Source organism: Macrobrachium rosenbergii, chromosome 48, assembly GCF_040412425.1.
Source record: "Macrobrachium rosenbergii isolate ZJJX-2024 chromosome 48, ASM4041242v1, whole genome shotgun sequence".
Classification (NCBI taxonomy): Eukaryota; Metazoa; Arthropoda; class Malacostraca; order Decapoda; family Palaemonidae; genus Macrobrachium; species Macrobrachium rosenbergii.
In genome coordinates, this window is record NC_089788.1 from 20,230,321 (window position 1) to 20,245,360 (window position 15,040).

Consider the following 15,040-nt stretch of genomic DNA (forward strand, 5'->3'; position numbering starts at 1 on the left):
TATATATATATATATATATATATATATATAACGATGTTCCAATGTTTATGTCATTTATTAAGTAAGAAATTTTATTTTGAATTCTTACATGTAGCCACATTTTCCCTGATATATCCATATTTCATAATTAGTTATGATCATTCTTGATTCGTCTAAACGATGTATTGAATACAATATCATCTGACCTCATCGAAAACGTATTTTTGATTAGGATGTTATTAGCAATGATTATAATTATGTTTGAAAAAACTTCATCACCTTATATTCTCTTAAAATTATTATAATCCCCAATAATTTATGAAATTCCCAATGCTTCTGTCTTTCTTTACATCTTCAACTGAAAAGCTTTATGGACAGAGTCAACAGACTATAAACCCTAGAGTTCTCCAAAGGGAAATCAGATTGCAGAGAGAGACAACATATAGGAAAATTGTGGTAAGTACGAGTAAATAAAAACGAGGGAATGGGAAAAACACTGATACACCTGAATTGAAAAGACGTCAACAAATAACAGGAATGAATTTGCTCTTCGATTGAACAACTGGAGGTCAAAAGATTCCATAACTGCACTAGGCAAAATATTCCGCATTTTAGTTGTAGCCAAAATAAAACTCCGAGAAAACTTAGTATGAGCCTTATCAAGCGTACTAAAAAAACGAAACTGTTTGCAGCAGCTGCCTTCTTAATGTTGTGGCAAAAAAACAGCTGGTCAGTTAAAGAAGAATGCAGAGGATGTTTATCGTTGTATCACATCTTATGAAATAAACATAATGGACTCACTTTATGTTTTGCCACAAGTCAAACATTAAGAGTTGGATCAATCACATAACTCGATGCAAGAGTTTGACCAATGGCACTGAAGAACAGCACTCCAAACAAGGAAGAAGAAAAGAGTTAAAAACACATGTATACCTTCATCACGAAACATTCGAAAACATTTCCGCAAGATACCAACTTTTTGAGAAAAAGAGGAAACAATATTATGTATATGCATCTCAAAAGTCAATTTCTTAGCAAAAGTTACACCTCAAGTCTGAAGTCACTAACATTTAACAGTTTCATTTAAATTAAATCAGAATGCAAAGGTAAAAGTGTTCTGGATCGATTAACTATGCTTTGAGCTTTTGTAGGGTTAAGCTTTATACCCCAAAAAACCCACTCCACTTTATTCATGACAGCTACAATAGCATCATCGGCATATTTATTTGTTCTCAGACCATGTCTGGCTAGTATAGAAAATAAGACCAAAGTCCAAGGATACTGCCATGAGGAACACCTGAAATGACATTACTAAAGCTAGTACACTGGCCATCAACAAAGACACTTTGGGTTCTGCCTTTTAAAATTTCTTTTCAAATATTGTTAAAAGATGCACCAGACCAGTAATCTTAGCTTGTCGTACTTTATGATTCACACGGTTAACAGTTGCATTAAAATCTAAACCAAAGTGCATGCCTCTGCACCCTCGTCAACAGCACACTGCAAGACAGTAGATATTGACACGAGGGCACCACAAGTACCAAAGCCTTTAGGAAACCCAAATTGTAATACTGGTGGCAAGTTATTATCTTAAGCAGGTTATCTGCAACAAACCTACATAGACACTTGGATAGCAAACAGAACAAAAACTTGCCAACTAACTTCCGGAAACGAGTAGTGATCTTAGGAGCAAAGAAATCGGTAGTCTAAAAAAAAAAAAAAAAAAAAAAAGATTCGAAAGACCCCGTTAGGGCCTAAGTCGCCAAAACTGTCAAGCCCCATAAGCAAAGTTTTGACTTCTCTACAACTGAAGGCCACTGAACACAACTTAGGCTCTGGAAAGTATGGCTGAGGCAACACCAAGGACTCACCACACTTCTTTCTCACAAAGAAAAGTGTTTTTAGGGCAATAAACATTTCCATCAGCTCTTACCAGGGTAAGCATGCTAGAATCAACTCCAAAGAGTTGCTACGTAAGATGTGCTTCACGTCTTCATTAAAAGCCCTCTAAGTTCTCCCACAGACTACCTGAGCTTGACTTCTAAGCTCAATGGGATTACGCCAAAAAATGGCTGATGGAGTGTTCCTCCATAAATGATAAGCTTGTTTTCATGATAGGCAAGCTTGCATGCAGCAATAAACCAAGGCTTATTTTTCAGGCAAAATTTAAGGATTTTAGAAAGAATCCCGTCTCGATAATATCGGTAAGGTGATCATTTAATCACTCCATAATATTCGGATTTCAATAAATATTGCTCCAACTGAGGTCAATTAGATCACAGTAAACACTATTTTAATTGGCTTGGGATTTCAAGTACTGCATACCTTTCTTGAGAAGCTAACGTCAGGAACAACTTGATCCATCTCCACATTGACCTTGATCAAACTATGATCAGATAAGCCGACCGGGAAACCCTGTAACATCTGTAAATACAAGATCAAGACAGTTGCCAGAATGGGTTCATTTATTAGCTGCTCACAACCAGAAATAGTGTAAAAATCTAAAGCAGCAACACCATGATTATCTGTACCAGTAACCGAGCTCACAATTTAATATGTTTGCCTTAAAACTGCCATATTTATCTATAGAACTTTGCCGAGCTTTACAGATGAATTATCAAAATTACGGCCCAAACTACGAAACGTAACCGAATACCTCTTTGCCCATTTAACGGCCATTAGCCATCAGTAAAACTAAATAGGCTTCCCTGTCTCGGTTTCTTTTTCTCATGGTTTACAACTCTGACTGAATACACATCTCAAATTAATGATAAAAAAAACTGCTTGAATATCTTTAGCCTATAGATATAAGTTCAGAGATGTCTCGATTCACTTGGCTAGAAATGTAAAATAAACTAAAAAACAGTTCCTACAACGATATTTCCATGCAATAAACTAAATTGTTAGTATATAACCTACGAAAAAAATTATATGAAGATTGTATTACATTGAAAAAAGATGCAAAAAGAACCCGGATGATCTACAGCTTTTCAAAACGAAGTATTTTTAGACCCCAAAAAATACCCTGACTTTCCTTTACGAGTAAAAACAAAAGTTTGCCACTAGTGGGATGCAGCGTAAAGGCTAACGCACGCACAAACACAATTATAAATATATAAATTTGTGTGTGTCCGTATTACCGAATGTATGCTTTATGCCTTAAAAACGAGAAGTGAAACTGACTACTTTTCCTCATATTTAGCCATTATATTTCCAACCACCAACCATCGGAGCGTTTCCACCTCAGGAACAACGTTTACCAATCCCATAGAGTAGAAGAGATCAGTGACAACAGGTGGGCCATTTGTTCAAAGTTCATTACATCTAAAGTACTAAGAACCTTAGTTTGTTACCTTAAACCACTGAGCTGATTAACAGCTCTCCAGGGCTTTCCTCTACAGAAATGAAATTTATTTTCTTTGGCTAAGAACCAATTGGTTACCTAGCAACGGACCTACAGCTTATTGTGGAATCCGAACCACATTGAACGAGAAATGAATTTCTATCACCAAAAAAAATTTGAAATAAATTGTTATTTAATGGCCGGGAGAGATTCGAAACGCGGCGGCCAGCAGAGTGCTATATAGAACGGAACCCACCCTCCCAATGAGTAAACTAAAGTATATGGGGCCGTTTGAAGTACCAATCTCTCTCTCTTAAAACGTTTTCACATAATACACACACACACTCAAACACGATTCCTATTTAAATGAAAAATATGAAAGAAATCTGGAAATTTCCTCTACAATTTTTCATGCAGTTGGTATTTGAGAAATAACTTTCAAGAAACGCAGTCGTGACAGTTAACTGATATATTTTCTTTTCTGCCGAGGCAGCGGTGGACAATATCAGAACAAATGACCCACTAATACGTATCATGATTCAAATCGTATTTTCAATGCACCAAAAATTATTTTGCAAATATTTATTTTTCAAATATAATTTTGACTTTTTTTTTTTTTTTTTTGAGGGAGGTGATGCGGGAACCCGAGAACGGATTGGCTAGATGGAACGGGAGGATTGTTAGGACGGTGTAGCCCACAGTCCTATTCAGTCTTCTAGATCCCTTATCAAAATCCTCCAGTAAGCCTTCCCAAACATATTAAGCATCTTGCATTTGTAATTCTTAGGCTCTGTATCATAATTCTGTTGGGCAAACGGTCTTTGACCCTCTCTCCTTCATTGGAATTCTCACCCAGATATTCGCAAGTCTGATTCATTCATTCAACAACAATCTCACTACTTACACTTCCGCAGATCCAAACTCTTTAGCATTCTTTCACTTTTAATTAGCTACTTTATATCACGAAGGTCACTTCCACAAGCAATCTGAGGTTCAAACCAATCCTTTCAGCTCTCATTATTCTTCTTTTCTTCAGCTCACAGCTTTCAATATATTGTTCCCTTTAGCAAAAATCTGAATGATCTTCAAAGTAAATCTTTCTCTTCCATACTGTCATTCAGATTACAAGTTTTGGTCACTAAACATTCCAGTAGATCAACTTTTTCTCTAACTATAGTTGTTCTTTGTTATCATTTACAAAAATATGAAGTAATAGCTAGATTACCTCTATGAGGTAATCTAGCTCTTACACAATACTGGCATGAGACTTCTTGGATCTTTCCGATGACTTAGGAAGAGAAAAATAATTACTAAAATATTAGGATGTATATTGCATTATGGCCTAAACTGCACGGCTATGTGGTGAAATAATGTTGATTTAATTTTTAGTTCGGATGGTTGAGTTAGGTAACGCTGAGTTGGCCCATTTTAGCAAAACTAAGCATACAGATTCAGAAGCACAAATTTAGCACAAGACAGATTTAGTCAGATAGATAATAGACAAAAATAGACAGAGAAATGGAAGGATTTATAGTCAGCAACGCTTTTGAATATGTTTACACGAAACCCTTTGATCACTGCAGAAGCAAATCGTTAACAGGAGGAAAAAGGATTGATTAATTTCCATTCATTGCTTTGCACTATCCTCAGAAGAGACAGAGACATATACCAGAGCAAATAGTCTGAGTTGAATATATGCAAAATCGAATAGATTTCAAGACCTATTGCATTGCACATATGAACAGGAATTTCCTTTCAGCCAGAATTATACACTTAAATCTCTATTTTCGTTCACAGATGTAATTTCATGCAATTAATAAAATCCTACCATATATAAAACGAACCATTAAAAAGATACTGAATCTTGAGGGCACATGATGTGAATAGCTCGCTTCTCTAAAAGTTTACATTCAAAAAATACAATGAGTTATGGGGTGAAAAAAAATACTTACAGTAACAAAATTATACTTTATATTGAATATTAACTAAATGTTTTATTATTTGGGTAAAGGTTCAACCCAATCTTATATCTATACTGAATCTCATTAACAGTTTTTTATTTTTTCCTTTTATGCATGTTGCCATGTCATTAATCTCATATATTATTCAGTGACCACTGGTTTTCACATTTTAGTAATTTCTGTTAAAAGTCCGATTACCATTACGCTTATTGACATGACAATGTACAACATCCAATTGTGCGGAAAATATCAGAGATTTAGTGATGCGTTCATCTGTTCTACTCAAAAGACCCAAAATTTAAGATACAAAAGTTTGGTTATGTCAATTAGCATTAGCTGCCTACATTCATATTAAAAAGACATCGTATAATATGTACCGGAAAATTTGTGTATTTATTTTTTGAAATGCGTATGAATTTATTTTCGTTGTTACTAAACAAAGAACCTAACGAAATATAAATATAATTTCATATAATATAGCAGTTACGATTGGGACATTTCACCCCGTATAGAACTGGGCTGTAAAAAGAATATGCAGGTTAAATATTATATCACTGTCGAGTTTCAATGAAATATATAGCAACATATATATATATATACATATATATATACTATCGTTCTTTAAGGAATTAATTTAATGAATGTTGTGTTTTTCTGGGTTAGTCTGTAATATGTCTTCCGACAGCAGGTCAAATCACCGCTCTAACTCTCGCGTTTTCCGGTAAAAACAACAAAATCTGGTACCAAAAGCGGGTATAAATGTATGAACCTCAACCAGTCATGATATAAATCAGTTTTTAAAGTAGTAAGTACTTAGGCATGAGCTGCACCATGGGATATAAATTGCAATTCAGTTGTGGAGGAAATTAATCCTGATTAAGACCGTAACAACGAACAACGACATAAGTATAAATATTACTTGTAAACAAGCTTACGGTCACAAATGATCGGATTCAGATATACTGTCACAGACGAATGGTCGAATAACTAAATTTACCAATCGTCTTCCATCATGGAGGCAAAAGGAATGCTCATAAAATTTCAAAGTATTAATGAATTGTTGAAGCGAAGGTAAATAATTCATGTACCTGCTGAAAGAGGTAATCACATCAAAGTACCCTTTAATGGAAACTATTCATTTCGCAGGTATGAGTCGTCCCAAGCCGCATTATATGTCAATTAACTGATTGATTGTACATAATCATGCTCACAATCCCTTACAGAACAAAAAAAACCTTAGTCAAATCGAGATAAAAAGAGAACAACGAGGAAAGTCGCCGAGGGACGCAACTGGACTTCTTTTGTTGTTAAAAAAAAAAAAAAAACATTCTTCCTGGAAAAGGGAAAAGTTTTAACCGGAGTTTTAAGTGGTTATATTATTCATTTGTTTGGTTTCTGAGAGAAATCACATAGGAGTTGTTTTTACCCAACAATATGTTTTTAATGTTTTCTCTATAATCTCCTTTGCATCAACCAATTAGGATATTTGTAGTAAATGGGCGCATTTGCCATTAAAAAAAAAAAATGACAAAAATCTTATTTGTGTAATAGACTTAATAGGTAAAAATATATGACATACAATCCCAGTAACTGACCCAATAACTTTTTAGGTGCTTCAAACACCACTGATGAACTTCAATTCCTTTTTAGTGAGGGATAAAAGAAAAAAGACATTGCTATATAGAGACACAGGGTTTTATGCTCAAAATTCCTCCGATTCTCTTTTGAATAAAAACCTAAAATATCACTTGAGGGATTCACACACCATACATGAAAGTGAAAAGGTGAAAAATATCTAGTGGCTGAGTCATGTACGATTAAGCCAGTCATATGGTTTTCTGAATATTATAGGCTGAGTCAAATGCATTCAATTAAGGTATAATCATGGTGGCCACATGTGAACTATGAAGGCAACTAAAGTGGACATAGGTATGCTATAAGATACAAATGCGGCCAACTGATAAAAAAAAAAAATCAGCAAATTTGCCATCAAAATATAGTTTCATGAAAACTTATTGGTGAACTTGCACAATTATTTTTCCTTATTTCATGGGGTTTCAGGAAAATCCAACCATTTACAGTACCTAAAACAAACTCCTCCAGTTAAGTATAGGAGTCTTTGAGGGTAAAAGAAAGAAATTCTACACACGAGATTCAAAACTGAATATTGCAAAAACGGGTATTTCACACAGTAAATAAAAGAAACTGTCCACTCGAACCCTGGAACTGGGTCTAATAAAGTTGCCTTCGGACTACACAGCACCCAACTGCGATCCTAACACTGACATTCATGGCGGCTTTAATAAGCGAACACTCGCAGTTTTAAATGTATTTGAGGACATGAAGTTCAGTGCTGGTGAAGTAATATATAGACTCATCTGAAAGCTGTTTCTCTCTCTGTCATATACAGACACACACTATCATACATCTATCATATCATATATATATATATATATATATATATATATATATATATATATATATATATATATATATATATATATATATATATATATATATATATATATATATATATATATATATATATATATATATATATATATTGTATCAATATCATTTGAGCAATTTTTCAAATTCTCAAGAATTATACAACAAACATCACTTTATATTCACTTCATAATATCAAAAAAGTTACATCCAACTCTGAATATCATTACGTATAAGTTATAGCGGATTCCATATTAAGGATATTTATGTCTATATATATGTGTGTATGTATGTATGTATATATATATATATATATATATATATATATATATATATATATATATATGTATATATATATATATATATATATACATATATATATATATATATATGTCCGTGTGTATTATACGATCATATATGGACGATAATTATGATCATTTATATATCATTTGCTAGATAATTAAAATGAAATCTCATCTTATGATATATATCAAAGAACCCAACATACTCAAATGAACACTGGGTTCCCGCAATCAAAACCGAATTTGGCTTGTTTACATCTGTCAAACATCAAAGCAGTTTTAATTATCCCATCATCTACAGATAATTGACTTCATTCATGCACAACATAGTTATGACTATACCTCATCAGTTTCATTTGTTAATATTAATTAATATATCATAATATATCATATATATGGCTATATATATATATATAATATATATATATATGATATATATAATATATATATATCAAATATACTATATTATATATAATCAAATATAATTAAATGAACAATTCAAATTTGTAATATAATACCCCATCATACAGATATATATATATATATATATATATATATATATATATATATATATATATATATATATATATATATATATATATATATATATATATATATATATATATATATATATATATATAAAATTTATATATATATTAATATGTATATGTATATATATATATATATATATATATATATATATATATATATATATATATATATATATATATATATATATTATATATATATATATATAATTAAATATATATAAATTATTTGATTAACTAATTAAACAGATCTTGTGTTTATTTCCGTCATTTATATCACTAAAGTTTGTGAGTTATCTTTTTAACAATGTTCTAATTTAGTTGTGGATGAAAATAATCCAGATAAAGAGCTTGACGACAAATAACCACATACATATAAATGATGGGAAGGAAATAAAAGAATTGAATATCTGCAAAAACCTATACAGAATACGACTTCAACATTCTATGGGGATAAGAGTTTCCTTTTCGTTTACACTTCATTACTTTCTATAGTTATAGCTCATTTTACTTTTACTTTGCTTGAATTATGTTGAATGGTCGCTCTTTCTCTGATTATATCAGCCAATAGTTCTTTTGGTTCTTTCTATAACTTTTATTTAAAGTTTATTGTATACTTTTACTTATGCGCAAAAAGCCCAATAATTTCCGCATCCAGCCTTACCCCTCTCGAGATTCATTCATTTTCAATCGAGAACAATCAAATCACACCACAGCTTTGAAAGGCGAATGGGTGAAGCTGTAAGATGGTTTGATTATTCTCAATAATACATTAATGAGTCTCGACAGGAATAAGGTTGAATGTAGGAGTAAGGCTGGATGCAGTTATTCATGAGAAAATATGTGTACTTTGTGCGCATCAGTAAAAGTACATGAATTCATAGTTTCTTGGAAATGAAAATTATAGCAATAGCTAAAAGTAATACCGGAGGATATAATTAAAGCCAGAGTGACCATTTAACGTTATTAAAGCAAAGCTAAAACTAAAATATAACCTGAATACAGGCTATAAAAAAATAAATATTAAAACTAGTTCAGTACAATAGGTATATATATATATATATACATATATATAGGAAAATATAGTATATAGCATATATATATATATATATATATATATATATATATACATATATATATATATATATATATATATATATACGTACAAAACATAAGTTATATAACATAAACGTATTCAACTGTGTGGTATCACTTATATATATGACAATAATTACTTCTTAATAGTAAAAATATAAACAAATCGCTCCAATATATATATATATAGAAAATTCACTTGAATATTAATAATATATTTAAAGGACCATAATGAACATTCTTAAGTTTATAAATAAAATTTCAACTTTGTGGTATCACATCATTTGAAATATATAATAATTTTGCATTTTAAAAGTAAAAATACAAAACAAGATATGCAATATATTTCCTTATAAAGCAAAATACAAACCAAAAGGGCCATCAGCCACTTAGAAAACTCACTTGAACATTAATAACGTTTAAAGAACCAAAGAACCATAACACCATTCTCTTTTTGTAAATGAAAAATATACTTTTTTACTTAACATTTGAAATATAAAATTTTGTATTTTGGGTCTCTGTATATACAATTTTTCAAGTATTTTTCCCCTAAAAATACGCACAGACATATATACATTTAAATATGAATTGCGAATAACATTTGCTAAGATAAGATGTACTGCAGGAAAGCACTGAACTGAAAATGGTAATCAAATCTGAAAATGTATGAAAACAAAAAGGAACAAAAGAGGAGAATACATTTTTCAAGTTACATTTTCAACAAGTATTTTATCTCCTTTTGTTAATGTTTATTGCAACACTCACTCATGAGGTCGAGGTAATCGATGGTGTTATCGTTGTTGCGTGCGCAATCCAGTGACGTCACCTAATGGCAATCCAATGATGAACGAGAGAGAAATAAAAAAAGTTGCTTGAAGTTTCATTGATGGACATGTTTACTAGCCCATCGGAGCTGACACCTTAAAAAATCACATAGTGTATAAATCACCTTATCTATCTAATCTATTGTTGAATGTCTAGTAAAACGATCTATTCAAAACAGCAACTTGTCTGTTCCAGAATGAATCTATCTTATAATTAAAGCAGTTCTCAGAGTGACTGGTTGAACTTTTGCGTTCCATTTTCCATCCATTAATCTTGATTGGTTACCACTTAGGTGTAGTAAATAGTCTGAAATCATTGTTGACCTGTGAGTATCTTATTTGTTCCGAAAGAGAAGATCTTATAAGAGAGAGAGCAGAGAGAGAGAGTGACTGGTGGAAGGTTTGACGAGTGACAGCGTCATATTCAAAGCCAGCTTATTTTTTAAAAGTATGTTCTACAACACTATATCTCAGTCGTAATATAAAATCGCGTACACTGGATCATTAATATTATCCGTACTGCTACTAAGAAATGCAGCAGCATTGTATCTCTTTAGCCATTTAAGACAAGCTGCTCTTCCTAATGAACTATATATCACGAACCTGCTTCGCTAACGTATCACTATCACTACATGTTGTCAATATAAATAAAAAAAGTAAACAGTCCACATATCAAAAGACAATCCTAAACTAAAAGGAGCCTTTCCAGTATGAACCGAGCTAGACACCACGTGGAACAGAGGCTGATTGTGATTGGCTTAGAAGGGAGGCGCGACCATGTTCGTACGGCTGGATTGGCTGTCGTTAGCACACCCAAACTTCCCACCTTCACTACTCTAACAAGCATCACTCTAAAAAGCCGATTTGGTTCTTTACAAGGAGGATCTAAATTAACTTCAGTGCAATCACTACTAAAACAGTTTTATGTAATATGATTTTCAAAATTACTGGCAGATTGAAAATGTACATTCGAAACATCCCATTCAGCAGTACAACGTGTAAACACGTTTAAGCTAACTCAATTACAAGAACTACAACTGAAGGACACTTGTGAATAGTTTGTTCCCAGTTGTTTGAGGAAATGGCCCCGATCTGCGCCAATCATCTTTCCTTCAGAGGCAGGAGCCATCAACCTGTATTCTGTAATCTGCACTCTGCAGTCTAAAAACAATAAGGTGGAGATATCACCAGATGGTCAGGGGGGACAATGGTGGCAGCTTCCTGTCTTGCATCCTATTCATATATTATATATATATATATATATATATATATTATAAACTCATTAATATAAAAAGACTTATAGTTGATAAACACCAGTTAGTATTACCTATATATGTATAGCAAAATAATATAAATATATAATATAAATATATATATATCGCATACATACATAGAATATATAACATTGACTTTGATACAAAATATAATAGATCTTGCATATAACAACCTTAAAATAATAATAATAATCTTAATAATAATAATAATAATAATAATAAAAACTTACCCACGGATTACATTTACTTTCAAAATTATTTAAATCCGGCAGAATTTTTTGAATTAATCCTCCCTTCCAGGTAATAATTTCTAAATTTAAAGTGAGTCTTTCCTCTCTTTATTTTTAATGTATTTACCATAAAATTACCATTTTCTTACTCATTCTGTAGAAATTGGCCATGATTTACTAAAGAAATCTCAAAATTACCGTCAAAATCACGAAAGATAACTGAATACCTGTTATCCATTTCACTGACAACTGCCAACTGTAAAACTAAAACCATGGTTTGAATATAGTGTTAATTTAAAGCACTTCCTGAATAAGTATCTGGGATTAATGAAAAAATAGCAAAAATGTCTTTTGCATTTCGATGGCTTTCCGAGAGATCTCGATGCACTTCGGTGGAGAGGTAATAGAAACCAAACAACAGTTCCAAGGACGACATTTTCATATGACAGCTTTGTTGGTAATACAGAAAAAAAATTGTAGATGAAGGACTGGTATTACGTAAAGAAAATAAATGTAAAAAGGATCTCAGCAATCTACGACTCTTTAGAACAAAAGCAGTATTTTAGACCCTAACCAATTTTATCTTGACATTTTTGGGGGTAAAAAAATATAAAAAAACGCGTTGGCACGGGAAACACTGCCTTTCATTCAGGTTCTCCATGAACTGCACCTCAACTGTTTACGGTGGTATGCAGCTTAAAGATTAACTAACACAACACACACACAGATATATACAATATATATTTATATATATATATATATATATATATATATATATATATATATATATATATATATATATATATATATATATATATATATATATATATATATATATATATATATATATATATATATATATATATATATATATATAGTATATATTATATGTGTGTGTGTGTTTGTTATACGACTATATCAGAAACAGCTAGATATATTTTTATCCAATGAAACGCTAAGAAAATCTGAAATGATTTTCCCATTATGACTTGAGGGCGAGAAATGGATCTCACTGCTTTTCTCCAAATATTCTGGACATTTATATTTCAGAGTCACACTCACCTTGGAAGTGTTTCCTCCTCAGGAACAACGCTTACTCATCCCATACAGTAGCACAGATGGGTGGTGACAGGTGGCCATTTGTTCGAGTCGCTTTAAGTAAACCTCTCACTCTCTCTTCTCTCTCTCTCTCTCTTTCTCTCTCTCTCTCTCTCTCTCTCTCTCTCTCCACACACACACACACACACATCTATCATTTTATCCAGAGAAGAATAAGAATAAATACTTTGTAAAAACATTTTTTCCTCTAAAAAGATGTTCCTCAAGATATACAGGATACATCAGTGCCACATTCACCTTTTTACCTTTCAATGAAGGATGAACCTTAAAGAAAAAAACTTCCAAAACATGGGTCGCTCCTTATATGTTCAGAGAAGGTTCATCAATTATGAACAGTCAACCTCTATCTTTATCAATTGTACACACATTGGACCACTCACCCCTATCTTGCAAGTACTCTCGTCTTTTATACACATTTCAATTTAGATACTTCCATTCCAAAACTTGCACTTTAACTTGAAAATAAATTTCCACTCATTCGTCTCAAACTTTCCTAAATATGAGAACTTTTCACAAACCAATCACTATGAAAATTTTCTGCATGGCCAAACCACCTCAAAATACTTTCATCCATCTTATTACTCATGGTTTCTCAAATATTATTACATCTTTGTTTTGTATATATATATATATTTATATATATATATATATATATAATATATATTTATATATATATATATATATATATATATATATATATTTTTATATATATATATATATATATATATATATATATATATATATATATATACTTATATTGTCATAAACTGGTCGTCTTGGTTGGGGAGAGGATTGAAACACATTTACTTCAGAGACTGCCACAGAACCAAGCGAGCCCAGATTATGAACCAAAACTTACTTAGATTTCCCTGGATTTACACTTAAATGAGTAAGGTTGCCATTTGGAATTAAATCTTAGAATTCTTTTACAATTTAAAGGGGTTTATTTACAGAGACTAGCTTTCATTAAGCAAGAGACAAAACAGAATGCAAAATGGTAAACAATGGGCAGGCAAAATTATATACAGTGAGCAATACTGCAGTGATTGGCAACAATCAAGCTAATTAATATAGGGCCAATGTACAATACAATTATTCCCATTATAATAATAACAACTTGGTTAGGGCCAAAATATATTAAAGGTTCTTAGTTAATTGCTATATATATTGAACTCAAGATGGGGAAATTAATTCATATAAAATTTATATATATAACGGACTTCGATAATCGGACTGCGACCAGGAATATTTCAGGATTTGAATGGCAGTCAGAATTATCGGACATAGAAAATGCAATGGAGCGGCGGTCTCATATCCTGTAAGAGGTTCCGGATTAGAATATACACACTGAAGGAAATGGAATCCCCTATAAAATGTTACATTATACATTTTAAATATTAATATATACCTTGCCCATAGATAATTATATATAAATCACGTAAGCACAGTATGGGAATCGTAATTGATTGGGCTTTTAACACAAGGAACACGAGCTCACTTAATCACACAGAAGAAAATTTAAACATTTGTATTATTTTTAATTTGCCCTTCACAATTGCACTGGGGAAGGGATAGCTGGATGTATCCTGGATCTTTACTGGAATTCAAGGCACATTATGGTACGAGATACAGGAACAAAGCAGGACTCTTAACAAGAGAAAATTGCTTTGTGGAGGAATGAGTTAAAAGTTAAAAGAATGGGGAAATTTAAGGGTTTTAAGTAGAAGGGAAGGGCTGGCTACTGACTACTTGCAAAGTGCGAACCTTGTCTATTAATACGGTGCCAAACAATCGATTTCGGCGGCTGCGCATGTTAAACAAAGATAGTTTCAACCAGCTTAAAGCGGAGAACAACGCATGAAATGCGTTCCTGGTGATATTAAGAAGAAAATTGATACTCAGATGGCGGCTGTGTTT